This window comes from Phasianus colchicus, chromosome 2 (assembly GCF_987193195.1).
Source record: "Phasianus colchicus chromosome 2, bPhaCol1.hap1.1, whole genome shotgun sequence".
Lineage (NCBI taxonomy): Eukaryota > Metazoa > Chordata > Aves > Galliformes > Phasianidae > Phasianus > Phasianus colchicus.
In genome coordinates this window covers 30,463,298-30,478,287 of record NC_143437.1, presented here as the reverse complement: position 1 = coordinate 30,478,287, position 14,990 = coordinate 30,463,298, and the positions used below count along the sequence as shown (strand labels likewise).

The window sequence follows — 14,990 nt, the reverse complement described above, 5'->3', positions numbered from 1 at the left end:
GCAGCTCTGGCAATGCATTCCTGCTTATTTTACTTCTAATGAGAATGCACTGCAGTTTATGCTTGTGCATAGGCAAATATAGAAGAGTTTTTGGTAGATATATTTGTATTTGCTTGTTTTTACCATGCACACTGTGAAGCAATATAATCCTGCTGGGACCATCAAATAGGCAATAGATTGTTTCATTTTTTCACTTCATACTATTTTAAGAGGCTGTAAAGCCCATTGCCTTTTTGAACAAACTCTTCTCTGTCTTTGAAGGGCCAGCCTGCTGAGTACTCAGATAGAAGGTAAACTAGTTTTTGCTCCTATTCCTAACTTATCTTCCTTCCCAGCCAGCTGAAAATCAAACCAAGATCTTGTACAGATGAGGAAGAAAATGTGTTAAATCTCTTGTTGTTTTAAACTCACACCCATTTTGCAAGAGCATGTGGAAGAAGAAGAGCTACATTCTGGCAGCTTGTATGAAGGCTGGCAGTAAGATAGTAAAAGCCTGAGCCGTGTCTCTATTGCTCTATTTCTTGATGGCTGCATAGATGAGAGCATTATTTTTGTTTGAGTATTTGAAAAGGTCTAGGAACAGCCTAAGATGTCTTCACAGAAATAATGAGCAAAACAATGGCCAGGCAGTGCAGTGCAAGAGAAGAGATAGAGTCCCCTGGCAGGGAGTATTTGCTATTTCTGCTCACCATCAGAAACATGGGTGTAGCCTTCCTCTCCCTGGCTAAGGTATACACAACTGCTCACCATCCCTCACCTCAGAAGAAGGATGCAGCAAACAGGCTCTACTTTCACCCTATTTTTCCTTCCCACCACCTCACACTATTGACCTCAGCTAAAACCAAAGGTCTCCCAGAATGGCTGGAGCAAGGGTAAGTGACAGTGCTCGCAGCCCTCTCCATAGCAGAAGTGGCACGACTGAAGACAGCTAGCCTGATAGTACCAGCATAGGCTTTATCAGAGCTTTTTAATGCTAACAGAGCTGTAGGATGATCAACCAAAATTCACAGAACTGCTTCTGCATCTAGATCAATGCTAAGGCCTAAGGTGATGAGCAAAAAAATGGAGAATGAATCCAGCGGACGGTCATAATTCAAGTCAGCAACCTCAGTCATGTAAATATATCAATAACTGCTTTGTTTATGTTGGCTGAAATACTTCCCTCTCTGAATTGTGGCATTCACTAAGTATTGTGCTCGTTTCAAAATAAATACCCTACTTTCTGGGCAGATATCCCATGGTACAATGTTTCGCCACCATGCTCTGGGCATGCTGGCAATGGCATTCAGTTGCTGTGTCAATAGGGGACAAAATGGAGCTCTTTCCTTGCCCCTGGGATGCTGTTCCTATCTGCTTTCCCTAGCTGGAGGTGTACATAGCATGAGGTGAGGCCCTGTCCAGCCCACATGGGATTGCTGCCTGCCTGCATTACTGCTGTGGGGCCGTAGTTTGTCAGTCACTGACAGTCACAACATACCATTAAACTCTGCTATTGCCCATGTGGCCATGCCTACAATCCATTTGATAGTTACCTAGATAATTAGTGGTAGTGGCCAAGTTGCTATTCCTTGAGTAGATGCTACTTGAGTAGATTACCCCTTCCTACCACCTCAGTGCCCTCATGTGTTCTAGGGACAGCTAAGACCCAAGGATTGGAAAGGTAAAAGAAACTTACTCAATCGAAAACTCTCTTCTAGGCATATAAGCCACTAAATTCATCTGGAGGCAGTAGCTTGTTATACAGACCACAGTGCCTGCAAACGTGGAGCAGAGAGGACTGAACTGAGAGTGAGGCAGTGCATCTGTTCTGTTCTGTGGTTTGTGTCTAGGTTATGGCAGCTATGCTTCCGAGAGGCAGTGTTTACCCTACAGTAGCCTTCCTGCTTGCCATTTGACCTTCCAGCCTCATCCTTGCACCCTTCTGGTTGACTTTTGACTGTTCTCAGTTAATCTCTTGCCATACTCTTTCCTTCCCCCTTTTTAGCATATTTGCTATTCAGCAGGTTCACCCAGCGATAAATGATTAACCAGCAGATTTGTCACTCAGTCCCTTACTGGAATTTGGTAATTTCTCTGCTAACTTTGTATGTAAGATGGAAAAGAGAAGCAGCATTGAACAAGCCCTGGCCTGTACCTTAAGTGCAAGTAATGACAATGAGGAAACATAAAAAAAAGATACATCAGTTTGAGCAGGGAGACAGCCAACCCCATATACACTGGGGACTGTATGGTGTGTGTGCCACCCTTACGTAGATAACATGAACATGCTGAATAAAAAAAGCACCACCACATTTCTCAGCAGAGAGGGCTGGGAGGAGGCAACAACATCTCCACACCAGCCCCACTTGAGTCAGCCACGTGGAAAATTCTGACTTGGCTCACTCTTGAGGTGGGACTGATGTGGGCAGAAATGTGGGTGCCATAGAGGTGTGGGGGAAGAGCTGGCAACACATACAGAAGAACCTCTGCAAGGTGACCTCCCCCTGCTTTCAGGGGAAGAGGTGCTTGCATGAAGCAAAAGGCACAGAGCTTCTAGTGCCATAGCTCCCCAGCAGGAGAGGAGCTGCTGGAAAAAAAAAAAAAAGAGAACTTCTCTTTGCAGGGTGCTTTCCTCCCTCTAACAAGGTAAGCGGGCAAATGAGTCAATTATATGCTGAAGAACAATGAAATAAATGTTTACAAGGTGCCTTTTAAATGCCAAGAGTTATAAACCAGTGAGTGGAAGAAAGCAGGACCCAAGATTCCCTGGTGCCCAATTCAGGCAATGCTTAACTACTAGACTGTGAGGTGTTGGAAGGGCTCCAGTTCCTCTTCTGGCAGCTCTCCCCCCAAATCACAAGCACAATTTTTCTTTTTCATTCAAAGAAATAAATAAATACCATCCTTAATTGTGTTCTCTGGAAATGCCTCGAATGGAGAGGAGAGAGGAAAGGAGGAATAGCAGTTTTGTATCTCTTGCCTGTCTTTCCAGGTTCTTCCCAGTGCTGACATATGTGAAGACCCTTCCCTGGTTACAGGACTATACACAATTAGTGCAGCACGTTATGTGTTGCCTCCTATTTGTCGGAGCATTCACCTCTGTGCAAGCAACACAATGCCTGAGTGCCACTTATGTGCTACTGCCAACTACAGCTATCCCACGTACCCGAGTCAGACTTGAGGAGGCATGCCTTAAAGAACACAGGCACTGAGAGTAAAGGTAACTGGGGCATGGGGATTTATTTGTCTTTAGAATTTCAAGCCAATGTCTTTCACATGTCAAAGTTTTCTCATCAGTGTAAAAGCATTTTTTCCAAGAAGGTTTCATGAGCCAGGTGGCTGGAAGAGATGGACATGTGGGAGGTTTACAAATCAGTACAAAAGGGCCTGTGACAAACTGTGGAAGATGCGGTGTGGAGCAGAGCATTTGGTGGCCTTCTGTCCTACTCCCTCTAACCACTGGCCATATAGCAGCAGGGCAGTTTGAGGAGGTTTTACAAGAGAAACCAACATTTGTAATGTGCAGGGATTCCTCCCCCTGCTACAAAAACACTTTGGTTAGTGCAAGGGGTTGTACCTGCTTTGCCAGGGGAACAGAACTCAGGGCTGGCATCAAGTTTGAAACTATCCAGAGATTCAGGACAGCAGAGAAGCATGAGTCGTGAAGATAGAAGGGACAGCAGTGGAGTTTCTGGACCAGTCTGCTGTTTACACTGCTACTGTACTTGCCGGCCCTGCATGTCATAACTTCGTCTCTGCTCACTTGCTGACTTTGCTCTAATAACTCAGGAATGATACGCAAAGAGCAGGGCAAGAGGGCTGCTGTAGCTGCCTGCAGCTTCGCTCTGCAGAGGAATGGAGCAGGGTATAAACATGGAGGTGGGGGTGGGACTTCTGCAGCTTTAAAACAAGCACTTGAGGGTATAAACACTTCACGGGTTTAAATCTTTGTGGTCCAAAATATTGTTTTCAAAAACTGACGGGCCTTAGAAATCCCTGTTGCTGAAAAGCCCTCACCTTAAGCTGCTTCTAAATTGCAAGTTTAGGCTCCTGAGTCAGTTGATCACCTCTGGAAACAGCTTCTCCTTTGTGGTTGCTTGCATTTTGTGGGAAAAAAGAACTGACAGAACATTCTCAAATGCCCCATAAACAGACCAGAGCTTCTTGTGCAGTTCACCCGAATGCAGGGATTCCACTTACAAAAGAAAAGGTTTCTATTCATTTTTGGGTCTCTTAGCACCAAGCATGTCTCTCAATGTACAGTTTCCAGTTGTGGGTGGTAATTTTTATTTATTTTACTCCTGTTGCTGCTCTGTTGGTGGAAGAGCAGACAGGAACACCAGCTGCGTAGATTTACTTGCACAGCCATGCCCCTTGTGTTGCTCCTGTCACAAACTGCAGCTCTCCTACACTTCCCCTTCCTACACTTGGTTGTTCTGGCTTGGCTTTGCACGTGATCAGGCACCAGCAAAACTAATTGCATACCTTTGCATGGCAGAAGTTCTTTCTATCAGGGTGACTCAGCAGGATAGCCATGCCCTCCAGTGCAATGCCTTGGAACAGAGAGCCTCTTCTTAAGTCTGCACTGAATTTGGGGTGGGACTTAGGCCTCCAGAACAGGGTTGGTGCCAGAGAACAGCTTATCCTTAATTACATTTCCACGATGGGATTCAACTGCGGGGGAATGAACACCAGTGAACTCAAGGCAATACAGCTGATTTCCAGGAGAGGTAAATGAGAGATCTGGGAGCTTGAAATTGAGAGTAAATTCTGCAGAGATAGAGATTTCATCATCTCCGAAATAGCCTTGGCAAAGCCCCAGTAGACAATGTAGCTAAGTTATTCTGTGGCTTTTATGTTCTTTCATGTGGCTCCTGGATTGCTGAAGCTTAACCACAATTATAGTCATTTTATTTTAAGGAATCACACAATGGCATGGCCATCTACTCAGACATTTTGGGTGGCCCCTAAGAGGGACATTTCGGTGGCCTTTTCAGTCACTGGTATGGCAAGTTTCCTGCACAACTATCAACTGCAAAGCCAATATTTTTTTTTAAAACACTTATAGCCAAACCTCTGGCTTTTTCTTCTTCTTCTTCTTCTTCTTCTTTTTTTTTTTAACTTTTTATATTTACTTTTTATATCCTGTTGTGGATGCTGGGCAATGCCTTGAGGTCCGTCAGGCTAGACAGCATTTAGGGTATTTTAAAAGCAGGGTATCTGGAGGGTGTTTTGGGTGCCTGGCAGAAAGCGGGAAGTGTCCGGACATTCGTTTTTCGGAATTGCTCTCCATTGGCGCCAGTCTGCCTGTTTGCAACATTTCACCCAGTTTTGCAAATGTGACAGCCCTCTGGCCTGTGCTACGTGTTCTGCCACAAAGTTTTGCGAAACACCCTCTTGTCTCTTATCGAAATAGAACAGGCTGGAGTTCTGCTAGTGGTAAAAGTTCACAATACCAAACCAGCCAAAAAATGTATATATAATTTGGGGATAGACCATCACCTCACATTTTAGTGAAATTGCACTCTTTTCTTCACCACCTCCTTGCACCTTGGCAGTAACGCTGTTCCTTGACCTATCAGATTCGGTGCTGTCTCTCAGGGAATGTCCCCCCTTTTCCACACTGATGAATTGAGGAGCTGGTGGTCCCCTGTGTCTCTTGCTGTGGGCATTGGTGCATGCTGCATTTCTAAGGACCAGCCAACTCTCAATGTCTCAGCCTGAGTTCTCTTGCTTACAGACCTCCCTGTGCTGATTTTAACCATCTCTCAACTCGTCATATTGATTTCTTCAACACTTTTGCACACACTGACAGATGTCCTCCTAGCTGTTGGTAAACTGACATGGATGAGAACATGGTAAGCCATAAACATCCATCTCTTGGTTTCCCTTCCCCTTGATCTTGGCTTGGTCTAAGTTTCACTTCCACTGGATGTCATGATGAGAGGTGAAGCAAGGAGAAGACAACAGAGGCGAAGCTTGGCTATTACTCAACACTGGCAGGTCACACATGAGTTATACACCATCAAACTGTGCCTTTGAGACAAATGTGCTGAGTCTTTTATTATCCAACCACTCTGACCTTCCTGATTCTCTCCCTCTCCCCATTGGTCTCCATGCTGTGATTTATTCCCAAGCTACATTTTGTGTCTCTGTTGCAGCTGTCATCACTACATCAGCACAGTTGATACAGTTTAGTACTTAATCTTCACCTGCATTGGTAAATGTAAAGTGAACCAAAAAAATAATAATAACAATAATAAATGTAATAGCACTAGGGAGAATGTAGAAGTAGATTAGGTCCTTGCAGTATGTAGACCTGTCATAGTGAAAATGGTGGTAATTATGGAAGAAGTCATGCTTGCCATTCTCAGGTTCCTCACTGACATACCTCATCCATCAAGTTGTTTGTTTGAGTTTCTTCAGTGCTTCAAGAAGATAGTGAGCTTCCTTAGAGCTCCCACACTTCCCTTCCGCATTGAACTGATCACTAAACAAGTGCTAGAATATGAAGGAAGTTGAGAGTGCTGGAGCTTTCAGGTTTCCCTAGCCACAATTCATGTTTTACAGGATCACAGAATGGCCAGGGTTGGAAGGGACCTCAAGGATCATGAATCTCCAACGCCCCTGCCACATGCAGGGCCATCAACCTTCCCGTTTAATACTAGACCAGGCTGCCCAGGGCCCCATCCAATCTGGCCTTGAACACCTCCAGGGACGGGGCATCCACAACCTCTCTGGGCAGTCTGTTCCAGTACCTCACCACTCTCTCTGTAAAGAACTTTGCAGTGCACTGGCATGACCTTGATGCCCTTGAGCAGAAGGGCCCTTCCTGAGCAAGGCAGGGCTGTGCTTGGCGGGCACCCATGGAGCAGCAGCAGGCACTCCAGCAGGATTGCTCCTTGGGTGCATTCTGTGTTTCTCCATTCCAACTTTGTCTGGTCTATATCACACACTTACCAGATACCAAATGGCACTCTGGCATCCCTTGCTAGCCCTCTCTCTGCCAGGGCAGCTGCCATGAAATGGGTATAGGACTAATTGCACATTCCAACCACAAGGTAACAGCCCATATCATGGTGACTGAAAGCTCTTTACGAGAGAGGGAAGCAGTTTTGCAAAGACATAATGCATTTGTCTGCAGACAGGGAACCACCAGCCCTCCTGCTACATGAGGAACTGAAAACGTGCATTTCTAGCATAATCATCCCTTTGAAATTCCATTTGTGTCCTATAGCAAATCTCAGAGCAGGTCAGCATGGGTGAGATCCATAAATGATGGCATCCTTTTGCCATGCAAACAACAACAAAGCAGCCACCAAAAGGCATCAAGTCTACCACATCGCTGATGAATGTCATTCAGATTCAACACAGCATCTGGAGCAGGACAAGTTGGCTTTTTAGAGCCGGTATGGAAATGTCACTGCAGGTTTGGATAAATCTTCTTATCAGAAAGAGTGGTGAGGCGTTGGAATGGGTTGCCCAGGGAGGTGGTGCAGCCATTGTCCGTGGAGGTGTTCAAGAACCGTGTGAATGTTGGCATTGAGGGACACAGTCGGTGGGCATGGTGGGGATGGGTTGGCAGTTAGACCAGATGATCTTGGAGGTCTTTTCCAGCTTTACTGATTCTATGATTCTGTGATTCTGTGTCAACACAATGATTGACCCACTAGTTCCATACCTCCAGTTCAGGAGGTGAAAGCAATTGAGTAAGGCTCTGCAGGGCATCTTTCTATTCCATGTCAACAAGAGCTTGGATGCAATGATTGTTTTTGTTCCTTAGGGTGGTCTGTGCTGACCAGAGGTTGGGGAATATCAACAGGGAGCTCTGCAACAATTTAATCTCGTGGAGAAGGGCTGGAAAGGTAGTAAACTTATGCTTTGATGGGTGTTTGGGAAGGACTCACAGCTGGAGCAGGATACGGGACCCTGAAGCTTGAGTGCTTCTGGGCAACGAGTGAGACAGAGCTGCATGGCTCCTGCTGCGATGAATTCACACCATGTTGCTACCCTCTGTTCTGGGAAATTATTCAGATGTATCGAGGTGTAAACAATCCCTTCCTGTAGGAGGAGCCCAGGAAGGAAGCTAGGTGTCTCCTCTTGTTCTTCCCTTAGAACTGGGACTGATTCATACAGCGATCTGAAAACAAACTGAGGTTGGCTCAATTGAGATAAAGCACTTGTGGGGCTTGTCAGAAAGGAGAGCATTCAGAGGGACAGGGCAAGCACTCTCTGTTGTGGGTATGTGTCTAGTTCCTGCATAAACAGGTGTATTTATTTAGATATGTTAATATCCTTTGCTGCAGGGAAAGCAACCGAATCGGAATGCTCAGTCATTAAGTGCTGCAGGGAAAGGGTGCACGCTAGAGGAATGCAAAGGGAGTTCTTTCTGCCAAGGGAAGTTAAAGAATTTTACAAATAGGAGTAGAGAAAACAAGTAGTACTGGAGACCCTGTCTATACATAAAGGAGGTGGAGGCCGATATGATAGAGAGTCCCCGTTACATCTTCAAAAACACAAGGACAAAACAAAAAGGAGTGGCTGAACAGGAAGCAAGGCAGAAAGCAAGATCCTTTAAAAACTGTCAGCAGCCAGGGAGGGGAGGAAAATCTGAATGTATGCAGAGCACTGTTGACTTGATGGTCACCCCAATGTCCTGATAGAGAGAGATAGACTTTCAAAAGAACCAAAAGCAAAAACAAAAAAACCCAACCACCCAAAAAAGCAAAGCGTGCTCCCACTTCTCTGGGTCTGTGCCAGACTGTATAAAGTTTACTTTTAAAGGCAAAGCTGGCGCGGAGATATTTGACAGGACTCAGGCTTCTAAATCACATGGGTGCTTTTGTAAACATTACTTTGGGGTGTACTTAATATCTCCACTATTAATCGGGTTGCGGACAATTAAAAGGCCATTAATGGCATCAACAAATGCTATTTAGCTGGGCTGAATTGCAAATGCAAGTTTAGACAGAAAACAAATACAACGTGACTTCGGAGAGCCAAGCAAAAAAATTAGCATTTTGATCTTGGAAAAACCCTCCCAGAACAAACACCTGTGTTAACCAACCCAAAACACACAGCCTGTGAGAAGGGAGGAAAACCTTGGTGGATGTGATATTGGGAGAACTTGTTAGTGTGCTAGTTAAAGACAGACATGGGGCTTGAGAAATGGAAGGCAGTAGGTGCCAATACGTGGAGCAGAGTTGATAAGACCTTGGCATGCAGTTTGGCCACAAGGACGGTCAGTGGAGTTTGGTCCTACTAAAGCAAAGCGCGAACAAAGCAATCTTGCTCTGAAATCTGTGGCACACCAAGCCAGGGACTAATGCCAACCTGGGTGTTGTGCCCAGCAAACCAACAACGGTGATAGAGGGCCTGGATGGATCAGAAGGGTTTTTGAAGACTGCAGTGGGACAATGACCCAACCTGTTGGTTTGGATCTGTGACGGCTGGCTGCATTTATGCATCGTAGTACCTACTCGCTCTTAATTGTTTCTACATAGCCAGGACAGAGACTTTAACAGGGTGCTTGCCTGTTTATAAAGGTATAATTGGGAGTGGGAGAACAGGGTTAAAAGAAAATTTACCTTGAATATCATGGGGAAAAGATTAAACAGGGAAGTGCACAAGAACATGAACAGTTCCTGAGGTTTCCAGAGAAGGTAATGGCTTGTGTTCCATGAAGTCCAATTTTGTGTTGTCACAGAGGACAGGAGGATAACCAAGAAATATTTTTCTAAATACGTTAACTACATAGTACTTCAGATAGATGGATGCTCATTTCTATATTTTCAGTGTTCTTATTACCTCTTACTAATTACGTTAAAAAAACACCACTGCTGGAAACATGAAGTGCTCAGAAATGAGAAATTCTAAAGTCATGATTACTCTTTGTGCCTTATCTTTGTGCCTTCTATATGTATCTGCATTGTGTCACAGTCACAAGATGATCACTGTATAGGATAGATCATTGCTGTCTTCCTTGAGTAACTATTCAGAATTTTTTCTTACCCTCATCACTTGACCTCAGACCTTGTTTACCGAACACCACTTAAGCTTTGGGTAGAGTGCAAACTGATTACATTTCCTCATGGGCTTTTCTGTAACACTTTCACTCTAAATTCAAGCAGTTCACAAATATGTAGAGATTTCCCCTTCTACAGCTCTTGCGAAAAGAAGAAGGAGCTAGCACCACTTCCATTTTACTGAAGTGAAATGAGGACAGAGAGATTAGAGGAGCTGGGATCACTAACTGGCTGTTCACTTTACAGTTATATGTTTGTTTTTCTTATTCATTTTTTTAAGTGCACGCTATATATGTTTAGACGATGGCATGTTATTAAAATCTGCAGAGTGCAGAGGATTACTGTTGTGAAAGACAAAATTGCAGATATATAACAAAAACAATTGCTTTTGGCGAATGTAAGAGCTGAGCAATTGCTGTGAGAAAAGGACAAGAAAACAAAAATTGTTGAGAGGACTGAGAGGGGGTGTGGAGAATGGTGTGTGGACGAGAAAGTCTAATGATGGGAAAAGTTCAGTGATTAAACAAGAGCACTTGAGAACATCTTTGGGCAAGACGTGAAGTTGAGACGAGAGAAGAAAATAAACTGAGCAGCCTCTAGAATGCCCTTATTAGTGAGCTTTGATGCTGAAGACACCCAAATTGGAGAGGGAATCAGTGGCAAACCTGTGATAGCCTGATACGAACTATCTCTGGGGGCAAAACACATCCTTGGCTGAAACGAGAGGGATTGTGGTACAGGGAACTTCTGCCAGGGTTTCTGCAGGGAATGCCCAAGATTCTTGAACCTCAAGATGTAGAGACTCCCATAATGTTACTCTGAAGGCACTTTGCTTGCAATGCAGATCACTCGGTACTTTTGCCAGTCTGACCCCAGGTGTCTGTAGCCTGGCAAACACAGCAGGAGGTATTGGCCAACTGTGAAACTGCTTACTTAAGTGACAGCAGTAGGAGCAGGGCTTGGCAGCATTCAGCTGCATTAATGAGGAGATAATCTCTTCTTCACCTCTAATCCCCTCCCTCATTTGCTACACACCCCCAGCTTGGCAGTAAAGGAGTCAGGGGTCTTGTGGAAAAATCCAACAAAACTACGTGATCGTGTCTTTAAGGGCTGTACTATAATGCACAGGCACAAGGAGGGGAATTAATGTAGTATGGCAAGCCTCCAGACCAGCATTTCCTCACTCCACTGTGCAGTCATAATGTATCTTTTGCATAGTTCCCTGTGTGCTATTGCATCGGTTTATAGGAAGAATCGCAACAAATGATTTTCAATGGCTTGAATGCACCTCTCTCTGTCACTGTGATCTTGAGTGATGTATCCCCTGCACCACAGGGAACTCCCCCATCTCGTCTTGCCCCTTTCTCTCACCCACACCCCATTTCTCAGCTCTCAATGATGCCTCATATTTTTTTTCCCACTCTTAGCCTCCAACTCCTTCCATTTGTATCTCCATTTACCTGTCTGCCTCAGAAGACAGAGTAGGTCCAGGTGTCTTTGAGCTGGAGATTTCAGCAGATGGCAGTGGTGGCAGCAGCAGTTGGTCCCAATGCCCTCATGTCCTTGTGAGGGAGCACATGGGTGCACCTCCACCTCCTGCAAGACAAGACACAGAGCCAGGAGGGATGTCCAGGAATCCTTCAGGGAATACAGTGCTTGGCCTGCTTCTTCTGCTCACAAAATGCTAATGCTGGCTTTTCTGAGGCTTATGAGCTGGCCATGCAGGTGCAGTTTTAAGGAAGCTGCCAAGAGCACATTCTTGAGAGGAAGGCAGACCTTCATTTGGGTGCCAGCTCTGAAGCATGGGAGTCGCACATCAGTAAGGCGGCTTCATGATGAGGGAAACAATGCATTTTTCTTCTTGTTGTCAGAAATAGCCACACCGCTTGAGGAGAAATGCAAAAACCAAAAATGAATAAAATAAATCAGCTTGAGGCAGACACCCAGCATAGAGATTTGCCAGCCATATCGTTAGTGTGACGGTTATAAGTATCTGATAACAGACTTTTAATAATAATTATTAGACTATTTCAGCATTAGGTGAGACCATCTCTAGTGAAAGCATGTCACTTTTCTCTTTTTAAAGATGTTTTTTCTCAGCCCAGCAAAAAATTTGCTGAAGAAGCACAGTGATGGGATGAGAAAGGTCCCGTGAGTAGCTGCTGCTGTTACATCATGAATGTGTCAGAGGACAGCGGGTGCCTCTCCACCAGTTCCTCTGCTGCTGGGCCCTGTTCCCCTCTTGGCCCTGCTTCCTGGGCACGCTGCCTTCTCACCCACTGCAGCTGCTCCCTCTGTGCCTTCCTTTTCCCTCAGGGCAGCTGCCCACTCAGCCTCCCAAGAAACTTCTTCCTTGTCTGTTCCACTGCTGGCTTGGGCTGATGCTGCCTTCCTTTCCCTTTCCCTCTACTGTCAGTGTGCCTCACTGGTCTTTTGGAGAAGTCTCTGCCTTCCTAACCTGCTGTAAGATGCACAGGAGAGGGCCAAAATCTTAACCTCTGTCACCCTTCTCTGGAGCCAAGGCTGGATCAGTGGCTCAGTGACTTCAGTGGGACAATCCCAGTAAACGTCATCCAAGACTTGCTGTAGTCAGTGGACCAATGCCAACTTATACCAGCAGAAAACCTGGCTTGTTGGCTTAGGTTTCAGAGTAGCTTAACTGGTCTGTGTCAGAGGGCAAGCAAACCCCGACTCCAAATGAATGCAGAAATAATCAGACACAACTGTGTACTCCTTGAGGTCCCTTCCAACCCAGGCCATTCAGTGATTCTGTGATTCTGTGATACTCCCTCCTCTTCCATGTCATCCTCCTACTTCTTTCATCCCAGAAGCATGTAAACATAGAGGGAGTAAGTGTGTACACAAATTTTCAGTTGTTGTGTGCACCGATGCTTGCTCTGTTTCATTTCTGGAAGATTCTGTTTGTCTCAGAGATACAGCACACAACACTTTACTGTGTTTGCATGAGCTGTTCCTGCTTGTTCCCGTCATCAGTGGTGCATTTAATCTCAGCAGCATGTCTGTCATGATTTAATCATGTCTTGGGCCATCAGCTCTAGGCTCACGGGGTGTTCTTCTAGATTCAGAGAAAACTGCCTTGTTTATCACCCTTGAGATGCTTGGGCAAATCAAGACAATCACGTGCAAGACCTAGCATAGTTTTCTTCCACAGTGCAAACACTTATTTTTTTACTTCCGCTCACTCTGTGTGCACTTCAGACCTCTATTCAGTCATGCAGCAAGTTCGGTGAAGTTGGAGATTCATGAAATTGGAGACTGATTACATTCGTGAGTCTCTACCTGTAGCATTCATGAAGAACTTTGTGGTGCTTAACAAGTCAAAAAATATGCAACTTGGATTAATATCATTATGTACTACAAAATGAGTAAACTTTTCTTGTTGTCACTCTGCCTTGGTTTTGTTTGGGAAGCTATAGGTTGTGAAAATCTCATTATGAATTATGGATAAAATATTTCTGAGAGCCAGAACATTACATTAATGATTTTAGTGTCTTTATCTGTTAGAAATAAGAGATTTCTTGCTATTTTCCCCTTCCGTTTCCCTTTCCCTTTCCTTTTCCCATTTCCATTCCCTTTCCCCTTCCTTTCCCTTTTTCTTTCCCTTTCCTTTCCCTTTCCTTCCATTTCCTTCCTTTTCACTTTTCCTTCCTTGCCTTTTCCTTTTTTTTTTTAAACTAAAATTTCATTTTGTTTAATTGAAACCTTTTACCGCTTACAATTTACAGTAAGTGCGTGCAGAAATAATTCCTGATAGTCAGTGACAGCTCTGTCCCAGGCAATTATGTCCTGAGCAGACACTTTAATTTTTACAGTGTTTGTAGCATCTGTGTAGTGAAATGTTTTGGAACCCGTCCAATAAATATATCAAAGGTGTTCAGCCCCAGGCTTTCCCTGCCAAAGGAGATCTGAAAAACTTTATCTGTGCATCTAATCTGCTGAAGAATTTGGCTTCCACCAACTGAGTCAATATTTCAGTCCAAGTGGAAATTTTCTCTTTGAATGTTTCAGAGGCCATTTAAGGCTGAATCAACCATGCTCTCCTCCATAATTAGAAAGGAGCAAGTATCCCCTTCTGTTTTGCAAATACTGCCACTTACTGTCATGCAGTATCTCCACGGCCTTCCACTGCAAGGCTGGAGGAATGTTTTGGATCATCCAGATCCAAGTTTCCATGACATCTCCATCTTCATTTGGATTCCAGAAGTGCTTTGCTGTGACTGAGGTTTCACTCTCCTAGACACTGTTCAAAAGCATAAGGAAAGACCATCTCAACTCCCATTACATTACAGATCAATAAAGGAAAATGAACTATTCCTGTTTCTGTTTCTGTGGAAGGAGTAAAGGTTCACTTACTGTCTCAGTTGTCTTGTAGTCATTAAGGCATCCTTCCATCCAGTTTTATTTAGCTTGCTTTCCTAGAAAACTCTTCTTTATTTCTTTGAGTCAATTATTATCAATATTTTATGACTCAGGATTGTCCTGGAGGTTATCGTTCCTTCCATTGTTTTCTGTGAACGTAAGTTTAAAAGATAAGGTAGGACTGCAAACAACATCACATCCATCCCACTGGAGGAACCCCTGTTTTCTACTTCCAGCCCAGTGGACAGCTTGCTATCATTACAAAATGAAGGGGTATCTTCTGGTTAATTGTTAAAGGGAACTATGCTCTGGTAGTCTGCTATATGGATGCCCTGATATTTGATATTTTAGATATTTGATATCTTTTCCTTGCTATTTGCTACAGCAATTTCCTTTCTGTTGGAAGACTCTTTCTTTCTTTACAACATTGCTTCTGTCAATACTTTACTGAGTTCTCAGTCTGAGTCATTCTCCTGTAGTCTTTGAAACTCTTAGTGGAAGCTATTGGAGTTACTGGAGACAGGCACTGCTGTTGTCATAATCAGTACTGGAGTGAACGCCTTGTCCTGCGTGATCTCCGCCCTTCAAAGTGACCTCTTGGTTCCT

General features: G+C 44.4%; 1 long non-coding RNA gene across 3 annotated transcripts; it reads right to left on the bottom strand.

Annotated features, from left to right (window-relative positions):
* Positions 1–296: 296 nt before the first annotated feature.
* Positions 297–14,521, bottom strand: LOC149918929 (uncharacterized). 3 transcript variants are annotated; one of them, XR_016464123.1, is made up of 4 exons: positions 14,379–14,521; positions 14,123–14,265; positions 11,465–11,889; positions 297–8,130 (listed from the first exon to the last, which is right to left on the bottom strand). It is a non-coding gene; the product is annotated as an uncharacterized LOC149918929 (long non-coding RNA). The 3 variants fall into 3 exon arrangements; XR_016464124.1 differs by having other exon boundaries at positions 297–6,191; XR_016464122.1 differs by lacking the exon at positions 297–8,130 and having other exon boundaries at positions 11,106–11,889.
* Positions 14,522–14,990: the final 469 nt, after the last annotated feature.